The sequence below is a fragment of the Doryrhamphus excisus genome, chromosome 1, assembly GCF_030265055.1.
Source record: "Doryrhamphus excisus isolate RoL2022-K1 chromosome 1, RoL_Dexc_1.0, whole genome shotgun sequence".
In the NCBI taxonomy this organism is placed as follows: Eukaryota; Metazoa; Chordata; class Actinopteri; order Syngnathiformes; family Syngnathidae; genus Doryrhamphus; species Doryrhamphus excisus.
Window position 1 is genome coordinate 26,061,407 of NC_080466.1, and position 11,145 is coordinate 26,072,551.

Genomic DNA, 11,145 nt, shown 5'->3' on the forward strand with positions numbered 1-11,145 from the left:
TGCAAGTACAGCACAGCTTTGGTACGGGTTTTCATCCTCTCATTCAATACGTTGCAATAGACTTCAAGCGATTTAAACTTCATTAATTACCAAATTAAATTAATTTAAAAATTACACTAAAAATAGTAAATGATGACTTGTGTGTGTGACAAATGCAACCTGAGTTATGACATCACCACTGCATTGTACCTGTGTCTAATATATTTTTATCATATTTTTATTTTTTTCTGAGCATTCTGTCACTAAGAGGTTACTGTATGAGCTACAGTATATTTATCATAATATCAAAGACAATGCATTGACTTATGGATATCTGCACTGGAAAATATAAAGGCAACTGGTAAATATTTTTGTAAATCTTCCATTTGTTCACATTTGAGCAGCTATGTTTATCAAGCATCTGCTTTCACAACAAAGGATGTTGTATGGCCTTGTGGATGCTTGTCACCGGTGTCCATAATTCCTATAATCATGTTCCAATTTCCAGCATCTAAACTTCCACCATGCTCCTCCTCGCCTGCCACGGCTGCTGCAGCACTTTGAAAGTGAATGACAGCTTCCCCTCTTTGTGGATGCGATGCGATGTGAGACGAAGAGGTCATTTGTCTGCCTCTCTCGACGACAAGAAAACACTTGGCCCCCCTCCAATGCACATTTTTCATCAATATTTACACAGCATGTGCAGACAAAATAATGCAAATCACATGAAGCCTATGAAACATGGAATATGCTTCAGATTAAATAAATATGAAAAACATGACATGTTTTTTATTGTTAAAAGAGCAGTTTAATGTTTATTATTATTTTTTAACTAAAGATTGTTTAAATAAATTGTATTTATTTTACACATTTTATTTTATTTTAAAAATACATTTATTTATTAATTTATATTATTTATTAATTTGATTTATTATTATTATTGTTAACTGTCACACTGTCTGGAATATTTTGGTTAGCCTACTTTTTAGTATATACACGAAGTACACGAATACACAAAGTGGAAGTTGGAAGCTAAAACAATACAGTGGAAGCTTGCCCCCACCCGCCAAACACTACTATTTTTTTCACTATTTTTTTGTTAGGTTGCACATTGCCTCAAAAAACAAGTAAGCCAAATTTGACTGGACGATGATTGTCCTACAAATGTCAGCAATCGCCATTATTGACTATTTTCTTCTTCAGTAATTATATTGCATAGTAATGAAAGTGCATCTGTCTCTTTTAGCGGAAAATGCCATGAAATAAAACTCACAATCCTAACCAAAACAAAAAAAAACAGACCCTGTCTCTGTACAAAAACCCACTAAAAACCACACACACACATTTATGTGGTGCATTGTTAAACTAATCATTTAAACTAGTCATATTTGAGCTGGGCCACATATCTGTGTTGGCAGAGGAAAATGCAATGTTTCTGTTGTCCTTCAACCCATCTTCTTTCACCGGGTCATCATTTGTGACATGTACATGTACCTTCTCCCAGGTAATTCCTACTTTCCTAAAATGTTGGCTTTTCAACCGTATTGAAAGGTTGCATTTCTTTGGAAACCATTTTGCAGTGTTTGCCGACCAACGCCTCAGTAAGTTTTTCCTTGTCACTACTTTCAAATAAATGCGACACATCGGTTGCTTGGTCTTCGTTCTGTTGAAAAGCAAAATATTCCCACACCGCATGCTGGCCCATGAGGCTAACTTGCTGTGTGTATCAACTCACGAGTATAGACCCGCCTCCACGTACTGGGACAAAGAGAGGAGGGTTCACTCACTCCGTTCATTCCAACGTGCACAGACAGATGCAGAGAGAACCCTTTTGTCATCCAGCCTGTAAAGAGAGATGAGAAATTAAACACGTATACATCCATGTCAGTTCATCAAAGCTGGTGAATAATCTACTTTAAAAAAAATTTTTCAATTAATATATTTATTAAAAAATGTTTTGAAATATTTTTTTGCAGTCCACAAATCCTTCAAATACAACCCTGCAAGTCCCCCTTTCCTCAAACACAACACACACACCCTCAACTGTTGTTGACAAATCTTCAACTGCGGAAGGTGCTCCAAAATATGGCACAGGCTCCCCATAAACTGCATTTGATTTAGTATCCCACCTCATCCTGACATGAGGAGGAAATACATAGGAATTTTTTTCCTTCCCCCTTGCAGTGCCCCCGAGGGAATGCCGCCCATAGCTAGAACTGCCACGGCACTGATGACATCAAGACAGGCTTTGTAGCCGACTTCAGTTTCTGGTTGACATTTTGTTGGCAAGCTAGCTCCTTTTTTAGAAGCTAAAGATATACATTGGACTCAGGTGGTGTATTAATAACACACGCAGTAAGTTTTCCTCAATTGTCTCTTTCCAGATGTTTAAAAAATGGACGGTAGGTGCCCCTATATGAGCACTGATAATGTTTCTGACGTTTTAAATGGACACCAACTGTTAAAAAAGGAATAAATAATTGAGACATGCAAGCAATGTCTTACTCCTCCATCACGTGGAAGTCAAACATCGCTGCACTGCTCCCTAGTGGCGAAACTAGGAACGTCCCATTCATTTATTTGTCAAAACCAACTGTCTCAATCATAAGTGCCATTTTGCTTACAAGAACAATGTCCCAAATTACAATGTTCTATCAATTCAGACAAAATAAAATTCATCTTACAAAAGTGACCATGCATTTTGTGTGCGTTGATTGAAATCATATCATAAAAATGCATTTCATATCAGTGGACACGGTGGGTTAAGGTGGTTCTCATCAGCATATACCGCAACTAATTGTTTCCAGACTGAGCCGTCAGGATTCAATATTAATAAATGGAATGTTTTCATGGTTAATAGGGGTGTCAGCAGACACAAGCCCACACGCCAGACCGGCTCTATATGAGAGACCTCATAGGCCTGCCTCCACCCACCAACATAAAGAAACAGTACCAGTGACAAAAGGGCTCACTCCGTTCATGCTGTTCTTCACGCAGGCACATGGCTGTGCAGCAAATCCTCCCCGGCCTAGCGCTCCCAAGAATGTTTTTTTTCTGAAGAAGAAATCTTCTCTCGCTTGAATCTTGCGGAATCTTGTGACACCCCTCGCGTTTATGGCATAGAAAACCTGTTTGCAATCTTCTAAATACGAGTTTTAAAATGATCAAGAGTCCTGTAGACATGAAATAACACCCCTATAGTCACCTTTAAATTTGTATTACTCAGTATATTACATACAATCAGAAAAAATAAGACATACTAGATATAAAAAAGATAACACAGACACACACTGTTTCTGGACTTACTTCCCGCGGTGGCTATGGTCTCCTCAGCAGCGGCTTTACATGGCCATTACCCAATATTGACATGATTGAATAAGCTATACGAGTCATAAACAAAACTGTGTCACAGTAAATGTGTTCCCCTAGCGGACCTTAATGGCAGGCGGACAGGAAGTGATATCGGAACTTGAAAGTTGAGATTAATCTTGTCTCGGGGTATGGCGCTAACCGTAGCGTGTTATTCTTTTATTATTATTGTACCTGTTGTGAGATCATTTCAAGTTTTTCTGGCCCTTGACTTACTGAATACTGACACCTAGTGGCCAATAGAGAATACTGCATTCACAATTAGAATGCACCTGCTGCCTTGTATGTGTATTTTACTTAATTTAGGCCAAGAATGAGCACAATATGGTTAAATACCTATTGGCTCCATGAGGTGACTGGACACCTGCTGCCCCCTGGTGGTGAGACTTCAGCAGTGCAGGGCGGATCATCATCATTATCCTCATCCTCATCCTCATCGTGGATGACAAGAATGAAGTGGATGTGTAGAGAACGATGTCACTCAGTGTTAAAACAAAGCTGAGTGAGATGGCGGTGTTCCTCAGGTGGACATGCGACCGTCGTCTTGTCCTCTTGTCTGACCTTCAAAGGTGGACCTTGCCTTCCTCTCGTGACCTTCAAAGTGGAAGCTTTGTCAAGAAGGAAAGAAGGAAAGTAGACAAACTTAGGATAACTTGGAGCGTTTTGATGTGTGACCGGCTGCTCGGCCGCTCGCCATTAGCCGGCACATCAAAGGTGGACGGCTCCTCAGCGGGGGGCCGGGGGTCGAGCGTAGGCCGCCGCCGCCTCTTATCTTCGCTTAGCGAGCTGGAGGCTTTTTAGCGGCTCATGCACAAACAAGCTGGGTTGGTCTCGTTAGGAAGGAGGCGGAGAGGGGGCGGCACGGTGCCTCATTACTCCGTGCCATGACGCCACGGGAGCGGCTAAAACCAGAAGAAAGGAGTTGAAGACTTTTGTCTCACACGCCCAACGTTCCCCCGAGCGGGTGCAGGAGCTTCTTTGGTTCCGCTCAAGCAGGACAGGAAGGACATTTGAAGTGGTCCCTCATGTTCACTCTCACCTTCTGGTATCTTATCTGCTTCCGCTTCAAAAACATTCTTCAAAAAGCTAGCATGCTAACACTAGCGAGGAACAAAGACGCATTTTATTTTGAAAGGCTGCATGAATATTTCATAAGTTGGCGGCAAAAAGAGCATCCGACGTGATGTCGACATCAAAGCGGGCATTTCAAATGGGGAACATCCGCTTTGGGTCGCGGCGCCGCCTCCTCATTTGTCAGCAGTGAGCAGCCTTGCCTTGGAAGTACCAGACGCTTCCCAGGGGGCGGACCGCAAACGTTCCCGCCGCCGCACCGCATGGGGCGAGCCAAACAAAAGCACAAAGCCGCAGCAAAGACGCTTTGTAGCCGGGTTCTAATGTGGAGGCGGTCCGCCGATTGACCCGCAGAGGTCAATGCCGCTGTTTGTTTCTTTAATGGACCGCTGAGTCTTTACAACACCGGCATGATTGGCCCACTTTGGTTCCTATGCGGTCACATGACATCCCAACCTGACTTGGGGACTGAACTAACCGTGCATTTGCACTCGGCCCCTTGGGGCCTGCCCACGTCACACTGAAAGGACGGTTCCCTGCACGGGTACGACTGGAAGAGGTGGACCAGGGCCCGCCAACGCTACACACACACACGTGCACACACACACGCACGCAACATAGCCGAAGCATAGAATGACTGGAATGCGATCGCTCCTCGCAGGTTATTGATGATAACCACACAATTGATATATAAATCAAACACAAACACTCAAAATAATTAAAAAGTCAAACTCATTCACCTCGACTACATTCTGGATCCAACAAGTTTATGAATGTACATGTTTCATATATTTCATATTCATATCACTTAGCCATAACACATTTACTGCTTATTACTTTATCCTGACACTGACAATATTTCATCATTCAAACCTCACTTCCTGTCGGTAAATATGAGCCATTTTCTAATTAAGACAATACAATAAAGCATATATAAATCATACCTCACAATAAATAACATGTAAGCGATATGTAAAAATTAAAAAAAAAAAACAGAATAGACATATAGCTTGTGTATAATGTTAAAGGGAAAAAGTAGTAGTAAATAAAATAAGAATATAATATAAAAAGAAGTAAAGAAAGTAACACATTTGAAATTGTTAGAATAAGTAAAGACATTAAGGCCAAGTGAATAAATAGCTTTTCAATAAATATGTTATTATGTTAAATAGAATATAATATTACAATATATAATGATATCAATATTTTAGTAAAATATGACAAAAACACACAATTCCTACATTTATGTTTGATATGAAGCAGTGATGAAGAAAAACAGGAAAGGTATTGAATATAACATATTGAATATAAAAAGAGAATAGAATAAATAAATAGAATAATAAACAGTTAGAATAAGACATATATAATACCGGAGTACAATTTTAAACTGAAACAATTCTGGATATTGATGAATCAATAACTTAAATTAATAACATTGGAAATGATCGATGAATGAGATATGAATAATATCAATAATCATAATAATAATTGTTATTGTGGTGACTTTAAGAAGCTCAGGAGGTCGGGTTCAGACTGATTGGTGCTGCTTGTTAGCTCGCTTGTTTGTGGATTATTATGTGTATGTTTCCTTGGGTCAGGGGTTCTGGAAAAAACGCACTTTGACGTTTAAAGAGCAGCCAGTGACGTCACCATTCAGGTGAGGGCGCAAAGACGGACGCGAATCATTGACGGGTTCTTTTGTGGAGTTCTGCTGACACCTGCTGGCGACTTCAGGCTACTTACTATCAGAGGTTAATACGAATAATGAAACAATTATCAAACACATAACATTTACATATTTACGTTTGGAATTATGTGGAAAAAGTTCGTGTTTACAGTTTTTATTTGTTTATGTGTCATTTGCACATCAGGTGACTTGTCAAAGCGGGATAGAAATCTGTTACCGCAGAGCAACGTGACAACTGAAGGTCTCTTTCGCCACCCAGTGGCTGAATGCAGTACAGTCCGCTGAGTGTGTGTGTGCGTGTGTGTTGTGTGTAGGATGTTGGAATGACATGTATCAACATGTTTGAGCAAAAAACACCTCTGTGTGTTAGCATCATGGAAATTATGTGCATGTGTGTGTGTGTGTGTGTGTGTGTATGTCAGCTGCATCATGGGGATTGTGTGTGTGTGTGTGTGTGTGTGTATGTCAGGTGCATCATGGGAATTTTGGGTTTGCCTGTGTCAGGTGTATCATGGGAATTGTGTGTGAGTGTAATATTTGCCAGTAATGGAGATGCTGTGACATGAAAACAAGAATATGTTCTTTAAAGTACTTTAAATATGAATATATATATGATGATGGCGTTGTGTCCCTGCTCGGCCCCCCATGTTGAACCAACCAGCAAAAATAAAAGAAATGCTGAGAAAATAATCATGTTAATCATCATAATGTAATAATTGAGATGTTGAAGATGTATTTGTGTAGTACATACAATCATGCCATTCACGTAGAAGCACATGGCGACTGTCAGCTCTGTGTGCCGCTACATGGAACACACACACACACACACACAAACACACAGTTATAGTTGTTGAAGGAGGCGAGTGTCGATTGTCGTTTTCAGTCCAACAATACACAAAGCTCTTCACGGTGAAATAAACAACCTTGTCACGTACAAACACACACACACACACACATGTGTAGTAAAGTAGAACCCACACGTGGGTCAAGGTCACTCAATCACTAGAATGATCCAATGTGTTGTACACAAAGATACAACCCCTACACTATACCACATCTATACAAACATCCACTATACATTCATTACACCATCCTACATTGACCTTCAGTGGGGACCCAATCCACTTCTTAATAGAATCACATCTATCACGTCACAATAACACAAAGCATCAATAATATAGAAAAAGACAAGATGACAATGTGTGGCATGATGGGATTGGGGATGAATACTATTATTACTACGAAGCAACAACCCCACGTTATCTTCCAAGGCATCATCTCTAAACATCTCCAAACCTGTACACTACAACATTGATTCATTCACTACCACTATCACGGGGGGTGCTGGAGCCTATCCCAGCTGTCTTTGGACGAGAGGCAGGGTACACCCTGGACTGGTGGCCAGCCAATCACAGGGCACATATAGACAAACAACCATTCACACTCACATTCATACCTATGAACAATTTGGAGTGGCCAATTAACCTAGCATGTTTTTGGAATGTGGGAGGAAACCGGAGTACCTGGAGAAAACTCACGCATTCACGGGGAGAACATGCAAACATGCAGAGGGTGGAATTGAACTCGGGTCTCCTAGCTGTGAGGCCTGTGTGCTAACATCATCTGGAGGAGGTCACATGGAGATCCTAACTCTGATCCTAGTTGTTCTTTCATTGACTAATATTTAATTTTGTTTGATGATCTGAAACATTAATGTTTGACAAAAAATAAGAACTCAAGAAGGGCAAGTAGAAGACTGATGGACACTGAGAAAAATGACGGACACAGAAGAAAAGTAGAAGAATGATGGGCATATAGGACAAGGAGAAGAATGATGGGCATGTAAAAGAATGATGGACACGCAGGACAAGTAGAAGAATGATGGTGCTGGCTGACTCCACTATGTAGTGTGGTGTAGTGTGTCAGTGTCCCTGGGGTCCAATTAGGACGTCTCCAAGGCAGGTCTCAGCTGTGATGATGGTGCTGAGGGCACGAGGGAGGTGATGCTGTTGCTACAGCAGGGACCTTTGTGTCCGTCCCTTCACGGGTGTTGCATGTTCCAACATGCACGGACTCCTTCGTGTCCATCACTGCTCTAGTCCCGCCCATCACAACCCCAGCATGGGTCTTGGCGTAAGGGGAGGCAGGAAATGCTTCTGGAAGAGGAAGCCATCCAGCCTTCATTTGCATAATTCCAAGATGGCTTCCTGCCGCAAAAAACACACAAGCTGCTTGACCTCTAGTGACCTTTCAGCAGCTGCAGCTCTCAGCTGCTCCGGGAATCAAACACACGCATCGCCAAAAACCCAACACCACATTTCTATTTCCTGTCCACTGAGATGCCATCTCACCACCAAGGATGCAAGTCTCATTTCTACAGCTAAACAAGACAAAGATGCTAAAGATGCTAAATATGCTAAATATCTTAAACAAGCTAAAGATGCTACAAAAAGACTTCCTGATGCTGTCCACGAGGACTTTTTCCAAAACAGCTTGTGAGAAATAAGACGTTCCAATCAGCTGTTGACATCAAGAAGGAGATTAACGTGAGATGAGATCAGCACCATGTGGTCTGATCATCCATGTTCACCTGCTATATTGCTAATCATATTTGCAGCTTTGGGAGGATTAGACGAGGACGTCCACCGAGCAGCACCTCCATCGTCAATTCATCTTTCTTTTCCAGACGGGAGTCCTTCGTTAGTGTTGCCTCCAAACACGTAAAGTCACACCAAAAAGATGCCGGAGTGTACTTGTAGCTTTTCAGTACCTCCAACCCAAGAAAGATCTCCATCAAAGTCATCACGTCTTTGCTTTTTTTTTCCATGTCTTACTATGAGGCTGTCTTCACATAAATTAGTACTAAACTAGTTTGTCACATGAAAAAGCTTGAGTACCTTGTGTGTTTTAAGTGTGTAGATATAGTCTAGAACAGGGGTGCTCACACTTTTTCAGCATGCGAGCTACTTTTAAAATGACCGAGTCAAAATGATCTACCCACTACAAAAATGCAAAACATCTATTTATTTTCAAATGTATTGAGGATTATTTGTACGTACAATGTATGTTGATGTACCTTACATAACCAAATGAGCCAATATTGCAAAACACACATAATTAACTATTAACATTTTTTGTAATTACCTGAGTTTACTTTGATGACTTGCACTGAATTGAACCAGCCAGGGATGCATAGTCCGGACAGTAGCTGCTGATAGCCAGCCTCAAGCACACTTCCAAATGTTTATCAGTCATGGATAATATCCGTATCATAATATCCGTATAATATTCCATATCCGTATGGAAGTGATATGTTTTTTGCCTTTTTACTTGGTCCAGTTTTTGCCTTTTTACTTGGTCCAGCTCCTTCACTCATTTTAGTGACCATAAACTTTAGCGAGGGCTTAAAATCTCGCAATTCGCCGACTAGCTTAGCACTTTGCATCGTTGTTTACGCATGAGCGGTGACCTAAAGGTCAAAATTCAGTTGTCATCTGACTGGTTGTCCTGTATGTCAATCAAGTAACGGGGATGGATGATAGGCTGACATCGTAAGTTCTGCTGCACTTAGAGACGTTGTTTGATTTGATTGGTCGCCCGAAGGGCAACATTCAGTTGTCATCTGAATGGCTGCCCTGTATATCAATCAAGTGACGGCATTGATGCTGGGATGATATTTTTTTAATGTCACGCCGCGATCGACCAGCGATCGACCAGTACCACCGCTCGCGATCGACTTAATGAGCACCCCTGGTCTAGAAGTAGGGTCATTGTATTTTGTACCTAGGCCTTCAGTAGGTACTTGGCATATGTATGGCATAGAGCAGGGGTGGGCAAATATTTTGACTCGTGGGCCACGTTGAGTTAGCAAAATTGTCCGGGGGGCCAGAGCATACGTATATTAAAAACACACACACTATTTTATGATTATAATTTTTCTTGAATTATTTGTCTAATTTTATCTGTAAAGGTGTTATACTATCAGCTCTATGTTCTCATGTCCCTTTTTTCAGGAGTACTTTAAACATCAGACCACATCAAACTATGTCATTTAATTTTACAGTTTTGTTGGTTGTTTTTTTTTTTTACTAAATAAGACATCCGATTTGCAAGCCGTGTTGCCATTTTTTATGTTAAAAGTTGAAATACTTAGAAAGCAACTGGCGGATTCAAACACTTGGTGGGCCGCATGTGGCCCCCAGGCCGTAGTTTGCCCACCCCTGACATAGAGTGTTGCTGCTACTGGAACCCAAAATGTATCAATGAAATCCCTGAGTCAATCTAATCTTATTAATATTGGTGAATCTGAGTGAATATTACCTTCGTAGAATAGTTACTCAGGATGCTCCGATCAGGGTTTTCTGCTGCCGATTCTGACACCAAGGCACCCTGGCAAATAGATCATTGTTATGCTATTTTGTGCTCATTTGTCATTTTATAAAGTCTAATAAATAATAATATAATTAAAAATGTCCAAGACTTGAAGCAAATATTCTTTAACCCTTTGTAGTTTGCAGTATTCAAAATGAGATAGTATCAGCATCATAAGGCTGGCCACACTATGAGTTTATTAAACATATTTATGTTTTATATTTATTTGTTTATTTATTTGTTTATTTATTTATATTTATATTTATAAACAACATTTATTATTAAACATCCACATACAAATAGTGTTTTTGAGGATAAGACGTGATTAGTGTAATGATAACAAGAGACTTGAAAAAGTTTGTACGTACCCCATGAACGTGACATCCGCTTGTGGCTTCCATGTGGACAAAAATGAATTCTGAATTAACCACATTGTTTTAAAACAAAGTGTCACTGTGGAGAAAAGTCACATTTGGAGTCTGAAGACCAGAAGCTAGGCGGCTAACTCCAGCTAGCTGCTAGCAAGCTAGCTGGCTTCCACGAGTGCCAAGTACAGCCATTGCCAGCTAGGCAAAGTGTGTCAACAAAGATGCAAGAATAGTCCAACTGCAATAAGTTTGGTAAGGGGGTGATCAAACGTGCTGGCATCGATTGGCATAGTCTGTGTC